Source organism: Plodia interpunctella, chromosome 20 (genome assembly GCF_027563975.2).
Source record: "Plodia interpunctella isolate USDA-ARS_2022_Savannah chromosome 20, ilPloInte3.2, whole genome shotgun sequence".
In the NCBI taxonomy this organism is placed as follows: Eukaryota; Metazoa; Arthropoda; class Insecta; order Lepidoptera; family Pyralidae; genus Plodia; species Plodia interpunctella.
Window position 1 is genome coordinate 7,378,843 of NC_071313.1, and position 27,132 is coordinate 7,405,974.

General features: G+C 36.6%; 1 protein-coding gene across 6 annotated transcripts in view; it reads left to right on the forward strand.

The window, feature by feature from the left end:
* Nucleotides 1–27,132, forward strand: part of LOC128678572 (uncharacterized) — a 164,775-nt gene that overhangs the window by 87,169 nt on the left and 50,474 nt on the right. The window lies entirely within an intron of this gene.

The following is a 27,132-nucleotide window of genomic DNA, read 5'->3' on the forward strand; positions in this document are numbered from 1 at the left end:
TTGAGGATATTCGTGGCGCGTGGCGTTGGAGATCGTCGGGACGTCCTGAGCGCGGGCAAATAAAATTGTATTTATGATCAAACATATTTGTCTGAGAATCTGGGTGTGTTGTGTCCTTTACTGTGTTAGTGTCCACCGGACTCACGCAAGTTTAATGTATATATTTATTTAAGTATCATGTCTATACTCATCAGGCCTTACAGTCAAGTACGAGCTCCCGTTATCTGGATGGCCTAGTCAAAAGGAACACGCAAAAACGATAAATATAATAGCGAAAAATCAGTTACATTTTAAATGGAATCTGACACCATCATCCAACCCTCAAGATTGTGTGTATTAACTTGGCTTGGCTTGTGGAAAATAGAACTACAGGCTGGTATACAGGTTGGCAAACTTATCAGTCTCGAAAATGGCGTCGCTGCTGTTAACGAAAACAACACATTTCAAAAGACTACATAGTTTGTCATTTTTGACGTCGCCCGCCCCAGTCCAAGTATTTAAAATTAATTCTAGGTATATTTATGCCCCTTGTTTATATATTACTCTAGTGCCAAAATTTCCTTTTCGATCTGTTAGTTATAATCACAGATTACCACAATACTTCCAGTAGTATGACTTTGTAAAAAATATGTCAATAATTTTGCGTTTGCCACCAGATTCTCTTTATGGCGCGCCGTCTTCACTTTTTCCCTTCGTTCAAGAAATGTTTTAAGAGGAGCCGGATTAAAGTTTAAGCAGGTTAAGCAACAAGCATGTTCCTGGAAGTTTAATTAGCAATAGGCATGTACCTTGCTGAATTCCCGCCTATTTTGGGCTCATCAAGAGGTACCTACATTTTGGTAGGTAATGATGCTGTCTATCGAGTGGTTATTGTTAAATCGATGTTCTTGTCTGGATCATAATATATGGGTAGGATCTCAATTTCTAGTTTCAGATTTATCTGGTCTCAATCTTCACGTCATGTCTGTTCTGATCGCTACAAACTGTCTATAACTAGCATTTCGGGACGACCACTGCCGAGATGAAATGCCGTCATGCTAGAAGGGATTATACCATTAGTGTTTTTTAAGATTTTTGTTCTATTAGTATATAACCAAGTACATAATTACATAGTCAAAAACTATACAGAAATATGTCATGATTATAAAAATATATATAAATCTAATAGTATTGCCAGACTATATATTTTTCACGATTAACAAATAATCAAAATAAAAAATAGTTTTATTACCATTACCACTATTGAAACACCATCCAGCCACATTATGACTTATCGACAGCTGAATCGGAACTGAATAGAGTTGTATGCGACAGTTAGCGGCTACGATTGGCGGCATCACGCGATAAAACGATACGACCTTGCCGGCAATTGCCAGTTAAAACACCATTTTTTAATACGTTAATAACACCACTGTAATGCAATTTACTGTAACAATATAGAAAGTTTTTTAAGGTATAATAATGAGTGTTTATCGAACTTTGTTTTACGAGTAGACATTACTAAATAAAAAAACGAAAATAGGTCTGACAGCTGACAGATGCCGACGACGGTGCGAAATGGAGACGCGTAAGTAGGAAAGCGGACCCTGGGCTCCGACGCCCAACGGCTGAGGGAGAAACCGGGAAACGTTCAACTCAGAGAGAGAGATAACTAATAGAAAAATGTGAAAGTGTGTTTGTTCGTGCTGTTTTCAACCATAAACGTCAATACTTACTTATCTTACTTTCCTCTGGCTCAATGACCTCTCAGTCCGTTCACGAGTTGACGCATGGGTCAGCCATAGCGAAGCCCAACCACAAGGGAACCTTTACTGTATGAATGGATTTGTTTGTTAGACTGAATAAATGATTCAACTTTAGATGTATCAGTAATTTTGAGCATTTAGCATTTCAATATCAAACGGTAGACTCAGGTTTGAGGTTGGCCTCGGAACCTGGCTTAGAATCTCATGTATAAATCCAAAGTTTGCTATTTAAATTTCTGATAGAACTGGGATGATCGATCGGCCATAATTTAGAAGCTGAGCGCGTTCGCACGGTATAAAATTGATGAACTGTTTTCGTTATATATGTATCGAATATCGGTTACAAAATCGAACACCTCCAACTGCCATATTTCAAAAACGTCTTTACTAAAAAAACATATTTTCTCTTCTATATCTGTCTCTATAGGCAGAAAATATGTTGGTTTTTTTTATTGGGTTTTTGAGGTTTAGATATAGATCTAAACTTTTATACCTTTAGTTCGCAGTTCAAAAATAAATTAAACGTATTTTGTCTATTATTGCACAGCTGCACCGGCTTATGTAGTGGTGGTGGTGTAATGGTTAAGACGCCTGCCTGTGGATGGAAAGGGCTCATGTTCGTATCCTACTCGTGCCATATACCATACTCGTGTCGTACATATATTCGTGTCATAGACCACCACTTGCTTCCGGTGAAGAAAAACATCGTGAGGAAACTTGCACACTGGTTGACAGTTTAGTTCCCTAGTGGCGGTACCTACTAGTCGGTAATTAGTCGTAGAAGTCATGTCAGCTGCCTTTAGGCGACTAGAATAAAATCTTAACCCAGTGTTAGCAATAACACACTCGATATGATGATGACCGACTTGTTTTAACTCATATCACTATTATATAACTTATGCGTAATAAACTTACTCTCTATGTAACTATGCTAATACCGGGACCATTAAGTATTCAAATGGTTATGTATTTTGGCCTCATAATCAATAGGCTTTATAGTCCCGGAGCTCACAGGCCAAGTTTCAGAAATGTTTGATCTTAGAAAGCGCTTCGTAAGGTGCTGGTATGGAACACGATGTTTACCCATCTAGCGGGGCGTTTACCCCATATATTTACCTGTGAAGTAGCTTTAACCTATTTGTTAAAACGACATTTAAGGTGAGTTGCACCAGTTAACTTTGACGTTGGTTCCATTTGGGCGGAGCGACATTTTTTTTCGAAATTTGAGTGTATCAAACAGTGCTCACCCACACTTATGGTGAGTTGCACCTTGATTTTGAGGTTGTCTTTGACGCTTAGTTAACATGGCTTACTTTGCGTTTTTCTGCGCAGGTTAATGTTGTCGTCAAAGTTTTACTTTTTTACTAACTGAGAAAAATTGATGCCGTGAAAGTGTGATAGACAGACCTAATATAAATAAGTACTTATATTTTGTTTTTAGTAAATTATTGATTCATTCATTGTCCCAACATTGGTATGAGGTAAGATAAAAATATTTCAAATTGCTTTTTAAAAATTATTAGATATCTTTTGTGATATCTCGACTCAATGACAGATAGAGAAGGACTTTTATCTTTATTTATCCTTTAAAGGTTATTATTAAATTATAAATTCATTGTTTCTTCGTTATAAACGGAATAAGGGATAATGTTATCTGACAATAATAAAATGCTATCTCTAACTAATATAATTAAATGCTAAAAATTCCAAAAACAACTAAAGTTTCGGCTGTAACTTTGGCCGTCCAACGAAGTCTTTATATAGAACTAAAACTTAAAAAAAAATCAACCGTATTACACGTATATATATATATATATATATATTTCAACGTCAATTAACAAATGAACTTACTATACACTCGTGCTGCATAAGCATCGTGCGTCGGCCTTTAAAGCTCGTTAAATTCTTTTAAATATTCAACTTTATATTTACGTCAAACACTAAAGAAGTCTGGTACGAATAAGTAAGTAAAAACCACCCCATAATATCAGGAAAGCGAAATCCCATGCTAATAGACATGTCAAACTTTGAATGCAATAAAAAAGTTTAATGATTTACAAAAGAACTCGAAAAAATTTTGTTTACCGTTAAAATATTCCGATATTGAAATAAATGGCAAGAAATGACAACGACTTGACTTTATATGCATGAGTAAACAAAAATAATTACGTCGAGCTAAATCTTAATTTAGCTCTTAATTAATTTCTGTTCAAAATAACGCGTATTTAATTCGCCTGCTATTCTTGTTTTGAGGAGATGGATTAAATTGTATTTGAGTATTGGGATACAAAGCTTCTTATTTATAATGAAAATTGGCCCTCTTCCCACTTCGACATGATCCACATGACTACGATCAAAAGGAAAATTGAATCTAATTAACTTTTTTGATGGAAAAAAGTAATTTAGAGATAATATTTTTATGTTTTAATTAATCTGATGCAATAATAAAGTGGATATTTGTTTTTGTTAGCATGTGTAGAAAAAAGTAGAAAAAATAATTTCTACTAATGCTTTAACCCAGCTGTCCCCCAGGGCTTGTAAGATAAAAATTACCCAATCATTCAAAAATAATGTAGCTTTCTTATCCATTTTGTAACATTGTCTTCTGCAACTACTTTTAAAGTTTCATGTTGCATAATTATATACCAAACAACAGGTATTAAACGTGCACATACCTTCTCTATTTCCCAGACGTTTCGGAGCTTGTTACAAAGGTCCGGGGCGATCGCCCATCCGGTCGGCACGAAACGTCTTGGAAATAATAAAGGTATGTGCGCGTTTAATACCTGTTATTTAGGATATAATTACCTTCTCCAATTCGCACTATCATCAACATCTTTAGTAGTCAACTCTATGACATCATTAAATGGACTCAACGTCACAAACTAATATTTTTATGCAAGCTCGTTACGTTTAGGGTACGCGGTTTCCATGGCAACGTAATTCCCCTATAATCCCCTTTATTTTAGCCTTCATCCCCTCGGTTTGCCCTACTATCAGTCAGCCCTTTCTTGGCAGCCTATTACACCGACATAAATTCCTTATATTTTCTTAATTATTCTTATAAATGCGTTAGTATGAGTATGTTCGATCTGTTCAAAAATATATCGATGAAATTGAGTCAGATACACTCGAATTGCACGACAAAGTCATAAAATGAATGAAATGATTCCTAACGTGCTATTTTCATACAAACCTTTATTCTTTATTTTATTATGACAAAATGTCTGGTGTTTGGGAGTACAGTAAAGTAGTAGTTACTCGGCTTCTTAACTATGTCTATTGCAGCTTTTATATTTCCTCATAATCGTTCCAGCGGATTTGCCGTGAAAGTCTGATAGACGACTTTTGCATTTGTAAATAACTAGAAGTTGCCCGGGGCTTCGCTCCCGCGGAAATTTTGAGATAATATATAGGTAAGCCTATAGCAATCTTGGATAATGAACCTTTCTAATGGTGAAATAATTCTCGAAAACTGTTCCGTAGTTTCGGAGATTATCCGCCTCAAATATACAAACTCACAAACGCTTACCTCTTTATATATTAATAGTATAGATAACATTTATTGTAATTGTGGAAGAAGACAAATTGCGCCGAGCCCACATAATGGATTGAACAAAGCAGTTGATGACTAGACATAACGGTGTAAAAGTCAGTCCCCTGTCAAGTCCAAACCCAAGAATTTGTCTATTGAACAGTCCCCTGCAGTCCCTCCCTTGTTAGCCATGCAACTACGTGCGCTAAAACACTGCGCCCTGTCATGCTATGTGTTCAAAAATTAAAAGCGAATTCGCCGATTACAAGATAGAATAGACACGTATTCTGAGGGGTTAGTGTGGATTTGCATTTCACTTCTCACTATCGAATTGATTCGAAGTGAGGCGCAGCGAACCAATCACATTGCAGCGCGGTTGTCGTCGCGTCACAATGGCACACAATGATTGTTTTATTCATCATGGCTCAGGAGGCTTTGGATTGTAAATTCAAATTCAAATCATTTATTCAGAAATTAGAGCTTCACAGGCACTTTTTCTCGTCAATTTTTATATTTATAGTTATTTCTCACAAGCTACAAACTACTGGCATTTCGGAACGACCACTGCTGAGAAGAAATGCCGAAAGAAATTCATTTGAACAGTGTTGGTCCCTATCATGCCAGATCGGCTTACCATTATTGTTTCTTACAATGTTTTTTTCTCTAATAATATATAAAAGTACATAATGTACATAGTCAAAAGGTACTTGGAAGATCACAAATTCAACGAATTCCTGGACAATATTTGAAGGTTTGCGGTGGTGGTGTAACAGTTAAGGCCTGTGAACCGAAGGGACCTACTCGTCCCACATGACTTTGTATACCAATCTTACTCACATATAGTTTTTTTATTTAAGTAGATTTTTGAACTACTGTTTGCATTTACAGAAACACACAGCGCCTATATTATTGTACGATGATAAGATTAGTATAAATGTACAAGATTATGATATAAGTTGTTTGTGTCTCAATATGTTTCCATGTAGGAATAAATTATTATGATATTGGAATAAAAATCTAAATTACTATAATCTTACAGGGATGTAGTATACCAATAGACAATAATATGTAATCTAATTTGTAAGAGTTTGTTTTGCCCGCGGCTCCTCCTTCACTAGTGGGTATGCGGCTACTTTCCACTAGATGTCGGTAGTTAAGTCGTAAAAGACATATCAGACAGTTGGGGGACTTGAAAATATCTAACACCAGTGTTGGCAATTAACGTACTCGAAAAGTTATCCTAATTGTCATTATAAATGTGAAAGTTTGTTTGTTTGTTTGTTTGTTTGTTTGTTTGTTTGTTTGTTTGTTTGTTTGTTTGTTAGCAGGTAAAGCCCGAAGAGAAGCTTTACCTGTTCAACCAATCTTCTTGAAATTTTGCATTCACGTAGTCTAAAGTACGGAGATGGACATAGGGTACTTTTTGTCCCGAAATTCTCACGGGAGCGAAGCTCCAGGGCGCAGATAGTAGAGGTATATATAAAGCATTATACACTTTTAAGCTTCTACAAAAATTTCACTTCAAACCGTTTGAAGTTATTTTTTTGTAATAATATCAAATTGGGTCACAAATAATGCTTGCCCGTGTTGACCAGCGGATCAAATATTTAGGAAGATTACGGTTATCTATGCAAACAAAGTCCACAAATGCAATTAGTGCATTTTATCTCGGTGTGTAATGAGTGTGGATATAGCAGAGAGTACTTAGTGCTTATCGGCTTATATGTTAACCATTAGCTGCTGCACACGTTCGTACTGGACGATTAAAGGACACTGGCAACTGATTATTATTATTTAACTAGTGTCCCGTCCCGGCTTCGCTCGGGTAAAAACATAATAAATTATACACGTCAACCTTCCTCAGGAATCACACTGTCTATTGGTAAACCGCATGAAAATCCGTGCAATACTTTTCGAGTTTATCGCGAACAGACAGACAGACGTGGCAGAGGAGTTTGTTTTATAATATGTAAGGATGGCCTTTTATATCCCAGTATCAAAGGCAAATGAGGGAAATGAGATTATTTAGAGTGCCAAGTGGCTAGCCAATTGCCTAAGAGAAAAACCAAGAAAAGAAGTTCTGAAGAAATCCTGAAGAATTGAGAAGAAATCCTTGCCCGTTGTTTTTCTGTTGCATTAGGTTTAAACCTGTAAAAATAGAATAAGTTTGGATAATAAATAAATATTTCACAATGGACGTTTATCTGTGTATGTATATGTTATAGAATATAGTATCGTTGGTCATCCCATACATTGGTATCATCTCATAACACGAGTTTCGAACTTAGTTTGGGGCCAACTCAATCTGTGTGATTTGTCCTAATATAATTTATTTATATTTTATTTATTTAACCTCTGACACAGTACGAGGAGACCCGACAAGTTAATTGATATTATTAATCACAGCCACACAAAAAAAAAAAAAGTTTTGGCCTGGGGGTCTGACCATGTATACTATATGTTTTTGGGATCGCTGAATCCGAATCCGAGGTCAATGTAACCCCTGCACGTCAGGCTTTGGACATAACCTCAAAAAACACTCTAAAATCCATTATAGAATCCAAGCCACGATAGTTTTGCTGTTGGTTTTCCTATTGGTTTAGTCAATTTTAAAGTGTTTTTTGAGGTTATGTCAAAAACCTGACGTGCTGGGGTAAAATTGACCTCGGATTTGGATTCAGCGACCCCGAAAACATATAGTATACATAGTCAGACTCCCAGGCTGGAAATTTTTTTTTTTATATGGTTTTAGTGGATGTTAAAGTGTTTTTTGAGGTTATGTCAAAAACCTGATGTGCTGGGGTAAAATTGACCTCGGATTCGGATTCAGCGATCAGAAAAACATATAGTATACATGGTGAGACCCAAAGCTCGAAAAAAATTTTATTTTTTTTTCATTTTTAATGGATTTTAGAGTGTTTTTTGAGGTTATGTCCAAACCCTGACGTGCTGGGGTTAAATTGACTTCGGATTCGGATTCAGCGACCCCAAAAACATATAGTAGACATAGTCAGACCCCCAGGCCAAAACTTTTTTTTTGTGTGGCTGTGTTATTATAAAGAGATAAGCGTTTGTAAGTTTGCATGTTCGAGGCGTGTAATCTCCGAAACTATCAAACGATTTCTAAAATTCTTTCACCATTAGAAAGGTACATTATCCAAGATTGCTATAGGCTATATTTTATTTCAAAATTCCCACGGGAGCGGAACCCCGGGTAACATCTAGTATTATTATAATAATTACTTATCTTTATTGCACCAAATAAAAATAATACCAATTTAAACTTGGATTTGAGACTACACCCCGTAAATATACTCACTCATGTCTGAGGTGTTTGACTTGCACTTGCAATGCACACGTGCAAGCACCGAAATAACCTAGACAGGTCGCGGCAGGAAATCTGTGTAGCTTATACAATTTTAATCGTACAGTCAACAGGACAAGTTACCCTGTATGAACCTCTATGTCGCAGTAATAGCGGCGAGTTTGCAATGAATTTGTGTAGGTCGATGTGCTGATTGTACATCAGCCAACAGTCAGTGGAATTTACGCCATTTTCGCCTTTCACGGTTTCTCTTCAACTCCTCGTATGCTGGAACACCAGACGCATTAATTGAACGTTTAATTTCTACGCAAATTCGCGCGTCATCACTTCATATTCATAATTGTCAACTTCTTCTCACTCTATCTATTGGTGAAAACCGCATGAAAATCCGTGCGGTAGTTTTTGAGTTTCTCGCAAATAGACAGACAGACGCCGAAGAGGACTTTGTTTTAGGATTAAAAGTTAGTCACTTTGCTCGCTAAGCAATCTTTGATTGAATTTATATAAAAGTGATCTCATTAGTTAGACGCTTTGTGCAACTTTAGCAACTTAGCCTCTATTACTACCGCATAAGGTTCATGTAGCTGTACTATATTTCGTGGCATACACCACTATTTTGTAGAGATCGTTGCCTTGAAAAATGTCCATATAGAACAGAATTACACGTCATACAATATTACACGCACAAAAGAAGGGATCAATCCAGCAATTTAACTCGGAGGGTGGAGGGACATCTTAATCCGGACGGATTGCATTCGGGATTAAACATCGGGACACGTGACAGTATGGAGAATTGGGGATTTTAGATCTTGATCTACGTGCACTGAGTGATTGTTGGAGATTCCTGCAATCTCCGAAATTCACTCGGTTGATAGCAGGTTACAGGTTAGAGGCTAAACAGCTTAAAAAAAGTAACGGCTTAATCGTTCAATTCTTCAACCAAAAAAATAATAGCTTATTATTTTTTTGGTTGAAAAAAGTTGTCAAATTAAAATATCTTGCGAATTAAAATTGCCCGAGTGTTAAAATTTTAAGCGTAAGCAGTTAAAGATATTTGCTTAAATTAATTAACCTATTTTTATGCTTAAATTAAGAAAACTACAAGAGAAATATTATCGAAATCTTCGCTTTGTGGCAACCCACAAAAAACCTCAAATAACTCTCTCTCTTTCACATCTGGGCGTTTCCCCGGTTCTATTCGCTGCGTGAGCTTCGTAGCCCTGGATCCACTATTAGGGCTTATGACTAATATTATAAATTCTTATTGCACGTAACAAAATCGCATAATCATTCCTTATCGGACGTCGCACCTAAATCGACGTATCCATTACAGTGTCCACACAACTTTGCCCCCTAAAACCATTACATCAAGGCCTGTCGATTCATCCAGTTTCATTCTCTTGAAGGTCTTTATAAGCTGGTTGAGTCCCTGGTCAAATCACGGCACGTGTCCATCTAAATATAGGGGCTAAGCAATCTGCTCTTGTACAGTCGCTAATGGAGATATGTTTATTGATGGAACGTTCCCGATCAATAAATATACTTGGATGCTCTCTGATTGGTTTAAAATTTTGTTCATAATATCGCATCGCCGCATTTTTAAAAACCTAATTAGAAAAAACTTGGTCTTTGCCATTTCGTGCGTGTGATGTAGTAACCTTACATATTATATAAATTAAAAAAAAAAAAACTTTTAAAGAAAATCTTTTATTTAAATGCTCCAAAAAGAAGAAAATAAAATTTTCCTTTAAAATTTTAACTATCAACTTATAACCTCATTATATACAATTAATATGACCATAAAAGATTGTCGGGAGGTTTAATTGAGTATAATACTTAAGGTACTTAGGCAAACCTCGCGACATCGACGTCCTCTGCGCGATAAACTCAAAAAATTCTGCACGGATTTTCATGCGGTTTTGCACCAATTTTGCACCAATTGCAATAGCTTGATTCCTGAGGAAGGTTCACGTGTATAATTTATTGTGTTTTTACACGAGCGAAGCCGGGACGGCTTGAGGGCCCTCGTTAAGTATAATATATTTTTGACGTCAATAAGTGATGTATATCATCCTAAATATTAATTTAAACGTTGACTTTTCTCATAAACTTTCTCTAGCTCCAAATGATATTTTTAAATTGTTTACGAAAACAGAATAAAGTGAAGCGTGGAATCTCAAGTAGCAAGCAAGTAAATAAAGCCAAAATCATAAAACAAAAAGCCTCGCTTTATTTAATCTGCGCAGAAAGTTTCACGGTCATGCTTCGTGAACTTCGTAACAAACAAATTTCCACACAAAATTTGCCGATTTAATGACAGGGCTTGTCATAACGCAAACATAACTGGTTTGCGAACATGATTTCTCTCTTGGCGTGAAGGTTCAATCGATAACTGTGAAGTATACAAAAATATTTTATATCGAGTGTGTTGTTATCAGATGTAAATCGCAGAAGGCGTTTTACAATACTTTTACGTATAATATTTAGTGGCACCATTGTGTACTGAAATAAAAATTTAACCAGTGTACAAGTTTCTTCACAATTTGCAAGTAATCTAAATGCTCACAAAAATGTATCTTTCTCTCTTTTATCTCCGCATTTTCCTTGTTGCGTTCGGTACCTAGTATGCTGTGACGCCGCGAACCACAAAGTCAGCGTAAAAATTTAATAAATTTCAAAGATTTGACTGTATTTTTACAACAGGCCGCTTGGCTAACGTCATCCTTAAACACTATATAGTAACTAGGCAGCTGGCTATGTGTCCCTTAGTCACTTCGTACGACATCCACAAGAGGATATTGAGTGGTCCTATTCTAGGACGAAACAATACGCCATAAAATGCTTTTTTATACTACCAAACAGGCATGCGGTCTGATGGTAAGTGGTCGCCACAGCCTATCAACGCCTGCAACACCAGGGGAATCACACGCGCGTTGCCTACTTTGTGTCCTATGGTCTTTAGCCACAGTACCCTGTAATCACACCGCCTCTCTCACCCGTCAAACCGGAACACAACAATGCTAACTGCTGTTTGGCTGAAACAGATGAGAGTGAGGTACCCATGCAGACGACTTTTGTACCAAGTTCTATCTGTGGTAACCCACAAAAGTATTATTGGGAATAGATATCAGATTTTCTTGTATTGAAAAAATAAAACACCTTTCGAAAAAAAAAACATTTTGCCATAGATTTAGAATAGAAGATCTGAAAATATGTTAATTCACTGTTCGCGCTGGATTTTTTTTGAGCGTTCTCCTTTATAATTAAACTCTCCGATTTCTTATGCTATGTTTTTACGTTGTTAATTAACTCTTACTAAAGGTAAACCATAGTCTAATGGATTTTTACAAAGAGATTTTCGTTTATTTTAGCTGTTAACTCTCTAAATTTCTTTAATAAAACTTATCCATAATTCATATTAGGATAAAGTCTCTTTGAAATTACAGGTCATATGAATTTGTATGTTGTTCACACTATATATTTGTTGAAAAGTGTATGAAAATCTGTGCAGTCGTTTTTGAGATCGCGAAAGACACACGCGGCAGCGGACTTTTAACCGCCGACGCAAAAAGGGGTTTGTCTGTGTACGTGGCCCCGTAGCTCATCAACGGGTGAACCGATTTGGATGCGGTTTTTTAATTTAATAGCAAATTTTTGTGCGGTGGTTCTTAGATATGTTTGATCAAAATCTGTTCAGCCGTTCAAAAGTTGTAGCGAAATGAATATTGAAAGTCGAGATTTTATTTCTTGAATTGGAATTTGTCTAACAAATAAACTTGTATTATATGCAACGGCATTTTTTCATCCAAGACCCAGGCCAATCAGAAAAAGATCATTTTCCATCATGACCCGACCGGGGATCGAACCCGGGACCTCTCGGTTCAGAGGCAAGCACTTTACAACTGCGCCACCGAGATCGTCAAATTCATACATATGTATGTACGTTTGTTCGTCGCATATCAATGAACAGTTCGTGACAGCTGGGTAAACAGCCATCGTTCAACGTTCGATTCCCGATTGGATTTGACCTTAGATTTATATGTTTGTAGATGGTGCATGTCGTATTATCGTGTCCGTACCGTGATTAATGATGGCTCCAGTGGATTTAAGTGGAAAGGGCCTCAGCGCTCAGGTGGTTTGACGATTTGGTCGTTGTCGCAGTAAGACACATGATTGAAGACCATGCTTTCATTCGTTCTTTATAGAAGTCTTTCGGAGAGGCCCAAGTCCATCTGTGGAGTTTTGTGGTTGTGATGATGATATTCACTTATCGAAATTTTATTCTATTGTTTTGTTGTTACTAGTATGTTCTTGCCAAATTACAGCATTTTAGTACTAAGGGTATCTTAGCTAGAGAGGGGTCGGACAGACAGAGCGAACCTATAGGATTTCTTCCTACGGAACCCGCAAATTACAGCATTCTAGAACAAAGGGTCTCTTAGCTAGAGAGTGGTCGGACAGACAGAGCGAACCTATAAGGGTTCCTAGTGGACTACGGAACCTTAAAAATTGTAGTAACTTGGCATTCCATGATGCAGTAATTGGAGACATTTAATTAATTGTGAAAAGTGTCGCGCTCGTTGCTATGGTATTTTGAGAAAATGCGGTGTCTAGCCTTGTTATAAATCTGTGTATTCGCCGGAACGATCTCCCGGGAACTCACTTCGCTTTCACACACGATCCGTTCTATTAATATATTATGGGGTACAAAAGTACTTGGAATCTTTTAGTAATACAGTCCCGTTTTTAATAGTTAGTGTTATTATTTATAAATAATGTAAATCTTAAGATTTACAATTTTAAAAAAATTTAAATGTTATCTTGCCACCGTCACGTAGATTTCATCGGCATTTATCTTATTTCTAGATTAACAAAAACGGCCAAGCTACACGTTTTAACTAGAATGTTAGAGTATGTGACGTTAGGTTTGTTAAAGTTAGGGCGCATATATCAAGAATCTTTGCGCTACCGCTATGAGATCTGACCAGTTTTTCACACATTTTGTCTAAAATGTATAGTTTGTGAAACAAACTAGACTCGTCTTGGCAACATTTTTACATGAAAATGTTTTTGGTGGGATACATTTTACCATTTGTTGCAATGAAAGTGTTTATTTATTTATGTACACAACAAAAAAGTCAATATTACCGGCATCTTTAACCGTAGTCGCCATTTTGTCTTAACGTCGTCGGCGCGGCGGGTTAAAGGTAATGTCAAAGTTGACTGGTGCAACCCGCTCTAAGTACAAAGGTGGTCGCTAATATATAGGTATAGGTATCACGACTGTTTGAACGCGCGTTTCATTGGTGTCGCATTTTTTAAAATAAAGAATCATTTAAAAAAAATAAACATTTATAAAATTACTAGTACTTCACTTATTTATAAAATTAATAATTCAATTGATTACTGTGTGTGGTACAATTTAATAAACACTAATGAGAGCCCGCGGCGGAGTTACGTAATTCTTTAAAAAATTCTTGCAGTAGTCCATAGAAATTAAATTTTTACTTAATTGCTTACTTATATCAAAATCAAACAACCGAAAAATATTTTAATTGGTATTCGTACGTGTGTGCCCAAAAGTCGATTGGTTTTCAACAGCCAATCAAATCAATTTATTATTATCAGATTTAAATGCCTCCAATGCCTCACTGGCTGATCGTAACGGGTTCCTCTTATCTACATCGTTCGGTTTCTTATCAATGATGGAGGCATCGGGCGATGACCCCACTTGGTCAATCAACTAGGGTTGTCACTTGAAATAAAATAGATTAGATTTTTTTCACACAATAATTCTAACTTCTTGCTGTTCTTATTAATTATACAGTGAGATACGATGCTCAGGTGTTTTTTGCTTGCACGACTGCCTAAAAAAAGAGTGTCATGGGTTCAGTGTTATATATTTGTTTTGTATGTACCTATGTAAGTTTTCATTATACTAAATTCAATTTATCTTGGATATACCTATCGCGGTGTTTTGTAATTCTTCAGCCATTTTCCTGTATTCATTTTAGTTTATAGTTATTTTCCTTTTACTTTAACATTTTTTATGTTCAAGTTAACAAAGTTCTCGGAAGATGTTTTTACAACTTCTTTGTTATTTAACAGTGAATGATAAAAGCTATAAAAACAATCTTTCACTACGAAACTTTGGTATTAAAAAACGAATATGTCAATTTACAACCGACGAAAATACAGAGGAGGTTCCCAAGTCGACGCGCACATATATTTATTATTATTTTACATAATTTATTTTATGTAAGACCTCGCTTATCTTTTCACAGAGTTATTGTATTTAATTATTCAGATTTTATTTACCAATATGGTACAAAGGGCTGGCTTAATGTTAAAAGTATTCTCTGTCGATTAACTTAAAAAATATTTGTTCGAATCGGATAAATTTCACCTTTCATTTTTCCCGAAGGTTGACTAACAGTCAACCTTCGAATTCGAAATTAACTGTTCTAAATTGACTGTTAGTCAACCTTCGGGATAAATGAAATGTCAAATTTAACCGATTCGAACAAATATTTTTTAAGTTAGTCGACAGCCCTAGGAGAGTAAATGTCGTAACTTTATTGGCAATTGAATACCTCTATCCGTCACGTCAAGCAGGATAGCCCTTTGTGTTCCTGGACCTTTGACATGGAGGAAAAGGGCCCGGTGAAATTAATATTTACTAGGTGCGTCCCGAGGCTTTACTCTATTGGAAATCATCAACAGCCATTCCCAATGCTGGGGCACAGGCGGCACCACGTGGGCGTGGTATAAGGACTGCAAATACAAGCGGAATCAATGGCTTAACGTACCTTCCGAAGCGTGGAGAAGCTCAACATCATTGTGAGTGCACAGGCCGAGATTGCTAACTACTGCGCCATCCTGAACTCCTTTATGCCAGCTCCACACTGTCCTCGAACAGTTCGGTAAACATTGCTGGGTTTTCGTGACGGTAAATAAAAGCACTCATACTAACTAACGCAATGTTCACGCATTCGCTTCGCCATGTCTGTCTGAGTTCGGCGACAGTTTGGAGCTGGCATTAGGAATTGGTAATAAAATAAAGCACTCGTTGGTTCCACCACCATATCCTGCCATGGATGTTGTACGAGGCGACTAGGGGACATAAAACCTTAACAACTGATAAGCAACACCAGTATTCTCAAAAAGGGTCAGAATCTTTAAAATGTAAATAAAGGCTTCGTTTAAGTAGCTGGATGCAACAGCGAATGCAATCGGCACTTGAGGACGAACAACAGAAATACATAATTTTGAAAACTATATCTGACAAATCCATTTAGAAAGAGCTATTCGTAATCAAACCTTAGTTACATACTTACAAAATAAAGCCTATACTGAACTATACTCAGCAGTTGAAGAAAGTGTTGAAGAAAATGAATGAATAAAAAGGGATGGTAAGAAAGGTTAAGATATTGTATACACGTGTAGATTGTGAAACGAAATCGAAGGAGTTTTCCTCGAATTGTCCGTTGTCCCATAGTCCATCCACAATCAATCAATTTTACAAATGTCAACATTTTAACAGCAGTGTATTGTTCTATAACGTATTTTTAATCATTCGATCTACTAAAATTTACATTAAAGAGGTTTTATAAAACAGTTATCAAACATGTGATGATGTACGGCTCCGAGTATTAGGAGACGAAAGCGATGGATATAGGAAAACTGCGCCAAAGCCAAACAGATTTTTTATAATATTGTGTCATTGCGTCATCGCGCAAAATTACCAAATTCACTATGTACATAATATTTTTTAATAGATATCAAAACCTGAATTAACTTATGTTAGTAGCAATGCGGTTGTTGGAAAGTCGTTATTTTTCACGTTCCCTAATATCGTGTCTAATACAAGGAGCGATATTTCATTCCGAATGCCTCTGACATAATATGGGGCTTACGAAAAAAGGTTGGTTTGCTTTCCTCAGTTTTGAGGCGGGGCTCCACTGTTAGCGGCTCGTATACTTTTGAACCCCTCATGATAGGACGAGTTATAAGTTTAACGTGTCGGTGTATCTGTATGTCTGTCCGTGTCATCGAAGCAGCCAAGCGGCTGAACCGATTTTGATCATGTTTTTGTTTTATTTGAAAGAGAAGTAAGAGAAATAAGTTTAACTCGTATTTGCTCGCCGAATTCCGTGTTGCGGACTATAATGTTCTTCTCCATACTCATAAGATTGACAAAGATAAAGCGTGAAGAAGTAACAAACTCACTTTGAGATTTGTTGGGTTTTCGGTCACGTATTCATTTTAAATTCATATTATTAATATATTTACCTAGATTGCAACACGAAATTTTATGTTTTTTAATGTTTTTTTTTTCTTTTTACAGGTAAGTTTCCGAAATCGTATGAAGTTAAATAAATTAGAAAGCAAAAGGTAATTTATCTAATTTATAAACTTAAAAACTTCATCTCGAGCAAGTTTCGTGCCATGATGATGTATTACCAGCTTAATCTCAAAACCCACCCTATAAGGGAATATATTCAAGCTGTCGGGTACGCTTCCCTGTCGTGTTTGCCTTCAGATCACGTGAAAGATGAATTTGTGCGTTTTACAATAAACTGGGCCTTTGAAGCCCAAGGGTAAAAAATATCGACGAAAATAACGGCGTGAAATGGTGATTTCAGCCCAAGAGTGAGATTTCACTGTTGCCTTTGGAAACTGGCTTCTTTGAGCCCTTTTGGAGGTTGAATAAAATCTGTTTGTTGGCACGAATTGGTAAATATGTTTTGGAATGACCCAAACGGACATTGAACACGATTAAATAGACTGGATGGGAAATATTTTATTTGAAAATTTAATTTTTGATACAAATTCTCGTTTTCATCTCTAACTTTTAGATTATGAAATAGTACATTATATGACATATGAAGTACTAGCTGCGCCCCGGCACTTCGCTCCCGTGGAAAGTACTATAGAAATACAGAAAGTAAATAGAAAGCACTCTATGTGTTATTCCAAGTAAAATTCCACCCGTGTTCCAAATTTCATAACAATCCGTCCAGTAGATTTTGCATGAAAGAATAACAAACATACATACACACATAAATCTTTCGCATTTATAATATTAGTAGGAAGGATAGTAGGATATACAACTAAGTAGTCATTTCTTAAAGTTGTCGTTTTTGGAAGTTGTCATTTTGAGAAGTTGTCATTTTAAGAAGTTGTAATGTTTGGAAGTTGTCGTCCTCAGCCCGAGGGAACCCTTTCTCGATATTAATGCGGTCAGATGCGTAAGCAGGTGAAAGTAAATTAAATTTTTTAATTGTTTCATTCCACGGCCTTCTGTCTCTCTAGACAGAAGCGCCAAAATTTGCCGTAATCAAATACTGTCACTTTTAATTTGACAGTCGACCGCTCAGCCAATTTATATAATTTCATGTCAGTGAGCTTACGGTCGGATGTAAATCGCGAATGTAAAATGTAAATAATTCGTTTCTTTCTCGGTTATTTATATACTTACACATTTTTCCGGCAGCTTCGTTCGCGTGGATATTTTCGATTTTTATTCATGTCACGTTCTAGATTTTTTTCTTAGACGTCAATTACACTTTCTAAGATATACCTACCTACCTCAGTTTTTGTAGATTCAGCTGTGATTTACGACTGGCCGCCTGTCTGACGTCATCCCTCTTTGGGAATGCCATTGTTGCTTCTTAGCATTGTATCCGTTAGTCGGCTCATACGACATCCACGGGAGGCTTTGGTCGTATTCTAGGGCGGGAACCACACACCACATTACTGTCATTATCAATGAGAAAACTTATAATGTACTTGAAGCGTTTTCACCTTTTTTATCATTTGAAGGACAGTGTAGTTCCAAGCATGGGCATAAAGCATCGGACGGTAACCCAAGGGAGAATAGGGTTGGCACTTACCTAATGATAAGTTTCAATTTTCAATGCATATTATATAAGAACCTAGTGTAAATTGGTAAACGTAAAAACTTGTAGAGTTGGAATATCTATAGAAAAAAGTATTACCTTTATTGATTACTAGATGTTGCCCGGGGCTTCGCTCCCGTGGGAATTTTGAGATAAAATATAGCCTATAGCAATCTTGGATAATGTGCCTTTCTAATGGTGAAAGAATTTTTGAAATCGGTAAATTCGGAGATTACCCGCCTCAAACATACAAACTCACAAACGCTTACCTCTATAATAATAGTATAGATAAAGGTAATACTTATTTCTTTGATAGTATACTATTTATATATGTTAGTGTTCTTAGTATATATTATAGTAAATATTCAGTTTGTAAGTTTCATACTTACACTGTTATGTTGTGTGTACAAAAAAAAAAAAAAAGGCGAAGCGAATCATGCATCCACCATGCACCATGCACCAACGATAAGTCTTATTAATTCTACAATTAAAAAAAAAATTTTTTTTGAGATTAAGAGCTATTTTCAAGTTTGCGGCAACCCTACCGAGGGGCATCCGATAATACGGCAGAGTTTCCTGCAAAAATATCAATTTATGTCGGCTTTACGACCATAGTAAAATACTTGGGGCTATACGCAAAATGTTCGCAAAGTTTAAACGTTACGGGGTGACCTTCACAAAAGGTCGACGTCATTTTGTACCTAGATTTGCATCTATTTACGTGTCCAGAATTCGTTTTACGTGTTATAGGAAAAAATTATAGACATTTTTATATTGTTTACTCGATGATCGATTTCGCGTGATGACAACGCGTTAAACATTCTAACAAAAAAAAATATTTCTTATGGTTACCATCATTATGGTTTCACCGAGCGAAGCCGGGAGGGCCGCTAGTCGATGTACAGAGAGGAATTCCCAATCGATTCGAAGTGAGACGCAGCGAACCAATCACATTGCAGTGTGGTTGTCGCTGCGTCACAATGGCGCTGATTGCCGAATGACGATTCGATGGTGAAAAGTGAAATACAAACCCGCACGTACCCCTCAGGGTTTTCATAAAACAACAGATATTCTCCGAAGTTACCTAGTTTTAATACCCCTGGCTCACGGACCACTCTAAATGCAATCTGTAATTAAATCCCCGACTCGATTCCGCCATTTTTAATTACGATCAGATGATTTTTTAATTTCGTATTTTTATAAGAGTTAACTTTTCTGATTCTCCTTTGCTTAATTAATGTTTACATATTTTTAATGCAGAGCGATAGCTTCTATAATACCGGCTTTACACTTATATTTACCGCAATGAAAAACCAACATTGTAAGCCGAATCCGTCGAAGGTTGGCGAACTTTTTGCCGATAGTATATCCCAATCCCAACTAATTATAAATGCGAAAGTAAGCTTGTTTGTTCGTTACCTCTTCACGCATTATCTACTAGACCGATTGTTAAGAAATTTAGTACACGGGTAGAAAATAACCTGGAATAACACATACGGTAATTTTTATCCCGAAATACCCACGGGAGTCAAGTCCCGGGGCGCAGTTAGTAACCGATATAAAGGAGAGAAAGTGTCTGACTAACTTCTGACCCCATTCTTTCCTTTCTTATTAATTGTGCCATAGTGCAACACTAGTGGCAGAAGAAGTCCCCCAAAAGCATCTAACATAACTTTCATATGTATTAGTAAACATAACAGTCCCCAGACTGCAGGTTTCACGATCTTTTTCCTTCACCGTTATTGCAGTCCTCGCTGTTATGTAGACAATTTATTCCCGAAGGTTTATAGACCTCGCGCGGATCCGGGCTGAGTCGCTAGTTAATCATAATTTACATATCATCCGTAACACATATACGGGGAACACCGCGCGGATCATAACAGTCGAGGGCATAACCGCAAAATTTCACTTGGCTTAATGTTATATTTAAATTAAAAACAAACAAATTTGCGCGCGAACGCAACGAAATTTTCAATTATAACATTCCACGTTAAAATGCGTCACCAGTTTGTTGTGTTGCCAGCCGCTGAAATTAATTTATTAACCAAGTAAAATACTAACTAAGTTACACCCAAACACCACCTTTCTCACCCAGTTCCTTTGGAAACAGAAAACATATTAGGAAGAAATCTTCAGCTTCTAATAAGACCTACATTTCTTAATTGTCGTCTTTGGAGAAAAGGCCGCGGTGAAGTTTGTTGCGCCGCTTCTTCTTCACCTGCGCTTTGGAAGCCGGCAGTGGACTTACATTAAGTGATGTATATCATCCTATATTGAATAAAGTATTTTGAATTTGAATTCTGCTAAAAGAGATGAGAGTGAGGTGATGTACCCATGCAGACCTTTATACTAAGGTCTGTCTCTTGTAATTTTTTATTAAATTTATCAACTTCCTTTTCAACTCTCCTTTTTAATCAACTTTTCGTGCTGAATGCAAGAAAGGGTTGTTAAGCGAAACACTTGGCACATGCTGTGTTCATAAATAAGCTCATAAGTTGGTGAAGGCTGCCAAGCGGATTATTTACTTCTAGTTTGTAGGACACTCCGTAGTCCAAGAGCTGTTGAACATTTCCAAGGATATTATGATACACATTATGATATTTTTATTATTGTTAGAGGAGTCGTGTCCAGCGGACGGCGGCTCAATGTGTCCGTTTATGGTGATGACTGAAAATCAGTGTTTGCTCCTTGAGCAATACCCACCACTGAGTTGTCGCCAATTTGTATCACTGCGGCACACGTTTACGTCACGGGAACAATTTTATTATTGTTATTTATAGATGTGTATCTCTATCTAACATGTTCCAACATTTAATTATTTGTACGTGTCTCAGTTGATGCAAATAAAGTTCTTATCTATCTCATCTATCTATCTACACGAGTGCCCGCGTCGCTGTTTTTTTAAACCTAAAATTTATAAATCTTCAAGGTATTATTGAAAAAGAATTTTTTTTAGCTGACGTTATCATCTCAAGCGTCATTTTTGTTTCTCTTAAGCGAACAAACGCACTCAAGCCCATGAAAAACTTATTTTCAATTCGGCAGACAAGTTAGATAATTTTTTACCAAATAAGTGGCCTGCAGCGTCATTCGGGTCATTGGATATGATGACACGGAGCGGACGAAATGAATACGGGGATTGTCGCTTAAAGCATATAACATATCACTGTTTCTCGAGAAGTCACTAGAATCAATGGAAATAAGTGAGAAATCATGAAATGTTACATGATGAATAAACTTTGACGACGAAGTGAGATAACATTTGATACGATCGTTTTCACCACATACTGATTCTATAGAAGTGATTGATGATATATCAGTTTTTAGTATGACAATGGCAAACATGAAATGAAAGACGACCTCGGTGGCGCAGTGGTAAAGTGCTTGCCTCTGAACCGAGAGGTCCCGGGTTCGATCCCGGTCGGATCATTGGTCGTATGGTAGCTCAATCTGTGTAATTTGTTAAAAAAAAACGTATCATGTAGGTGTGTAAGTAGATTATTCCACCAACTACTAACAAGAATGAAGAAAAATGTTACAGTTAATTTTGATATTTTGCAATATGTTCATGTTGATTTGCCTACATTACTTGGTCTATAATCATAGTATTTCGGCCATTCTTCCTGGGCGGCCTAGATACAAGCCCTATACTGGACGCCAGACAGAGACAAAAATACAATGTGACAATGCAGAGTGCATTTGAGACTGTAAATACCCAATGCGTTCCTTTTAAGACAGCCGCGTCAAATTACTCTCTTTGGACCTCTATGTGGCGGATTTACAATGAAGTTGGGTCGGCTGATGTGATGTCAACTGTACAGTCGGTTGACTGTACGTCAAAGTTACCCTACATACCCTACGTTTTCATGCTTTAACTACTGAAATAAAATATTTTTGAAAATAATAATGAGATGAAAAAATCAATCAAATCAATCAAAATGTAATCGAGCGGGAATTGAACCCGCGCCCCTGTCTATCGGGGACAGTGCTCTTAACCACTGAGCTATCAAGACCACACAGTCAGACCAAACAGTTCGGCTGAATTAATTCACCTCTTTACGTCTTACGCCGACGTACATACATTTTTTCATTGAGTTATAAAGCATATGTGGCAAGTATAAATTTGTCATGCGAACAGTAATGAGTACGGAGAAGAATATCTAGGGTACGTCGTGAAAAAAGTACTGGTCCTGAGGGAATATTACGCGGGTGACATCGCGGTAAAAAGTTAGTTATTTATATGAAAAATACCTATTTCCTCCAAGCCCATTCTCGCCCATGGTCACAACGATCTTTCAATGATATGACATTTTTGGGCACTGCTCGTGACACCCTATCGCATACGCACATGAAGACCGTGCAAATATAATTAAACGGGCAATGTTGGGCCCAATTAGGATTTCCGATGCGTCATGCCCACATTCGGAAACGTCCGCCGCAGATATAGGGTTGCCAGTCAAATCATGTCTTCGGCGAACACCGAGAAATTTCTACGTCTCACCTCTGGTGTGAAGGCTCAGTTTGAAGGTGGGTAAGCCGTGAAATTTGGTATGTAGGTACCTAGGAAAGTGTAGGGGAGCACAAGAAGGGATTTCCTGAAATTCCCACGAATAACGGATTTTTACTCACGTACGAAGTTGTAAGCAAAAGCTAATTAGATATATAAGACATACTTTGTCACGTCGCATTTATTTCTCGAAGCTACATAATAAGTTTCTGAAATGTATTATCATTTCTTATTCTTCAAAATAGCATTTCAGAACAACTGCTGAGACGAAATGACGAAATAAACTCATTTGTACAGTGTTAGTTCCTATCATGTGGAGTGGAGATAAATAGTTAAAAAGCAATCATAAAAAACATGATCATCTGAAATCGATTGCAAAACTAGATCCTAATGGTAGTTGTGTTTAGCTGGGAGACAATGCTTTAAGCATTTTTCGCTATTTATTATTGGTACACTGTTTTTACTCGGAACAATAAAATTAAATAGAGAAAAATAACAGATGGCAACCCTACGGAGCGTGGAACAAGCTTATCGCTTCGCGTATTTCGGTCACCGAGAATTATTTAGCCTGTGTGACCATACTTCAATATTTTATTTATTCAGCTACTTACTAGAATGGATCAAAGGGGGATTTATTGCTAAAAGTATTACCGATAGATGTAATAAGATTTTCAGAAAAGAACGCCTTTATTTCTGTTTTATTTCTTACTAATCCCAACTAACCGAATGTCAACTGATATTATATTTTATACTACCAAACATGTATGCGACCCACATGGAGGAAACCTTGTCTGCAAGACCAAGGATGTCACACACATCACACATGTATTGCCGACTTTGTGTTCTAGGATCTTTTGTCACAGTAGCCTGTAATTATATTACCTTTCGCACACGTCGAACTGGGTTCATGTTTTTAAGCGTAGGTTTTGTGACGTCTTTTTAAAATTAATATGACATATACTGCAATACCTGTAGATGGTGACGTAAGTTTACGTAATCATTTTAAGATCATCACAATACTTGAAAATAAATGAATATTAATATAATTTATAGGCTAAATAAGGAAAGTTATGACCAATATAATCAAGTGGGTTATCAAATTGAAGAGTTTTGAAAGGTGATCGCAAAAATATACACAACTTGTATGAAGATTCGTTAAACGAAACATAAACTAAAACAGCAGTCGTGATTTTTAGTTTTTCTAAAATAATTTGTTACCGAGAAATATTCGCAGGCGTTGAGCCCCGAATTTCAGCTGGTACTAACTACTAACTAACTCGCTAACAACGCAAGTGGCGATGAGTAATTAGTTGACCGAAACTTGACATTATTTATCGTAAATATTGATTCAATTAGCCGATAAAAATAATACCGTAATCACCCACCATCACATTCGAGGTTCATAATTCGCTAGCTGTGTAATTGGGATTTCCGTATATATTATAATGAACTAGCAGGCCGTCCCGGCTTCGCTCGGGTAAAAACATAATAAATAACATAAACCTTCCTCAAAATTCACACTATCTCTTTGTGAAAACCGCATGAAAATCCGTGCAGTAGTTTTTGAGTTTAACGCGAACATATAGACAGACGAGACGCGGCAGAGGACTTTGTTTTATAATATGTAAGGGTAATAGTTATTTTTTGCATTTGTGATTATACCTTTGCACAGGTGTACATATTATTGCAGAAATAAACACCGTTGAATAACTTCCAAAATTTTACAACAAAAGAGCATACAATTTCGATTTTCCGTACAAGTCTTAAAATCAATTTGTATGGTACAAAAAATATTTTTAAACAGATCTTTGAAAACGTTTCAGTTCAAATCTGCTTATAAAAAGTTGTGTAAATAATAATCGCTGAAAAAATTAACCTTTCAAAAGTCGAACTTAGTGTCGACTATCTTCGATCGAACGATCTTCCTTCATGACGCGATTAACCCTTTTCGCGAATGCTGTTGCTGCCTCTTTGGCAAGGCTTTTTATTCCTCTGTTGCTGCCTCTATTCGTCACCATACGATTTTCATTAGTCTATATGGAGTGATCTTGCTATGTTGCCGAAATCACACTGCGACTACATACGTATTCGACTTTTGCAATTTATAAGCACAAAGGTTGAGCAACAGACATGTTCAAGATTTCCCGCGCAGCCAAACATTGTTACGATTGCTCTCGACAATATTGTATAACGAACACGACTGTGCCATATCTGATTTTATCGCTACCTTTAAAAAGGATAACAAGGCATTGTAGGGTGTCGCCACAAATGTGAGTTTGTTTACGAAGGCAGAGATAGAAAGTATATTCTATATCACACCTAGATGAACAAGATTACACGATGATTTGGAGCGATTTCACAAAAACATGTGCGTGTGGTCTGGAGACTCCTTGAAATTCTAATATCATAGAAATTTTGGGATTTAGTGAAAATTCCAAAAGAATTGTGAGAGTTGGAATTAGATTTTGTGAAAGCCGAATAAGTGAGTCACTGGAAAACTTCAACACAGGACTGGATCCAATGAAACTATTGGAGGAAGCCGAGAAGCCTTTACCCGACAGGGAGACCCTTGATAGCTCTAAATAAATAAAATATAAATAGTCCAATGAATAAAGAAAAAATATCGGTTATCGTATATCAGTCGATATGAAATAAATTCTGTGTCCACTTATCATGTACAACATGCCTTTTAAATCGTAGTTTACGAAACAAACAGCTGTGTCAACTGGAAGTGCTGATGAAAGGGATCCGTGTCTGTGCATATATCCATTTACAATTGGCTGTCATAGTCTCAACACGTCTGATTCTCGGGCCGTGCAGTCCTGCGTGTCAGTTCTAAATGATAAAGGCGCTGTTATGTTGTCATATAGTTTAGCTTAGCTATGATATTTTATAGAGATAGAAAACAAGTCATCTAAATATACATTGTCGTAAAGATTTGTAGTGCCAGAAATGTTAAAAATAAATTGATCATCATAAAATAATTAGTTACATTCCAAAAGCCGTTATAAGATGTCTTCTGGAATACTTTTAAGAGCATAAGGTAAAGCATAACCATAAAATGTAACGTAGATTGGATTGATGCTTTGCACTTATCAGATCAACAATGATTAATTTCATACTATGCAATTTTAGCTCTCCACTTTATGTATGCCAACAATTTTTATTTTGGCTAGTTATATCGCTGCTATTTGTTGCAAGAAAGGTCGTATAACAACAATCTAAGCGACGTATCGTCAATCCTTTGAATGTTGGCGTCACGTTTCTTAGCCGCTTTAAGAAACGCAATACGCTCATTGAACGTTCCGTATTATCGGTATCGGCTGAAGTCGTAGGAGCTCTTTTACAATAAGGCACTATTTTTACGGCGTATTCCTTACGGGCGTATTGCGTACAGATAGCAGTGGAGCAACTAGAAAGGTCGATGCTATCATCATCGATGTTATGAAATGTTACAAATTAAATATTGCAATATCATCTGATTTATATCCAGTCGTCGACGTCGTCGCAGAAATTGTACCCAACGGTGGGACACAAAAGAGCTGGCGATGTAGTACAAGCTTTATGCACATTAATATTTGTTTTGATTTATTCATAACATTCGTGTCGCCCTCCGTCTACATAGTTTATTAAATTATCAGCAATACGTTCTAATACTGTTATAATTTGTACCGATATATTGATTAATTATTAACATTCATACAAGAAACTGGACATCAGTTCACAAAATGGACGTCGCTTTCGAACTTATAATCATCCTTCATATCAATAGTATTATGATGAGATTGCTTAGCGATAAGCCCGTCATTGTGTGTGTATACATTTGTTTTTTTTTTATGGGCAATAAATAAATCTTTATGATGTTGTATATTATGCAAACAGACACTTCACCTTTAAGAGATTTTCCTTATAAAAACTGATAAATACAAACAATAGGACACAAACTAGTTCCACATTATTACAACAAAACAGCTCTGAAAATGTTATTGTTGGATATTTAAATATGTCAAGCAGAATGTACTCAACCTCGTGTGCGCTTTCAAATGCATTTTGGTCAAGATCATCCGCGCTTTGTATACACAAAATGTCGTTCTAGATTATACTGACATTTGAGAGTA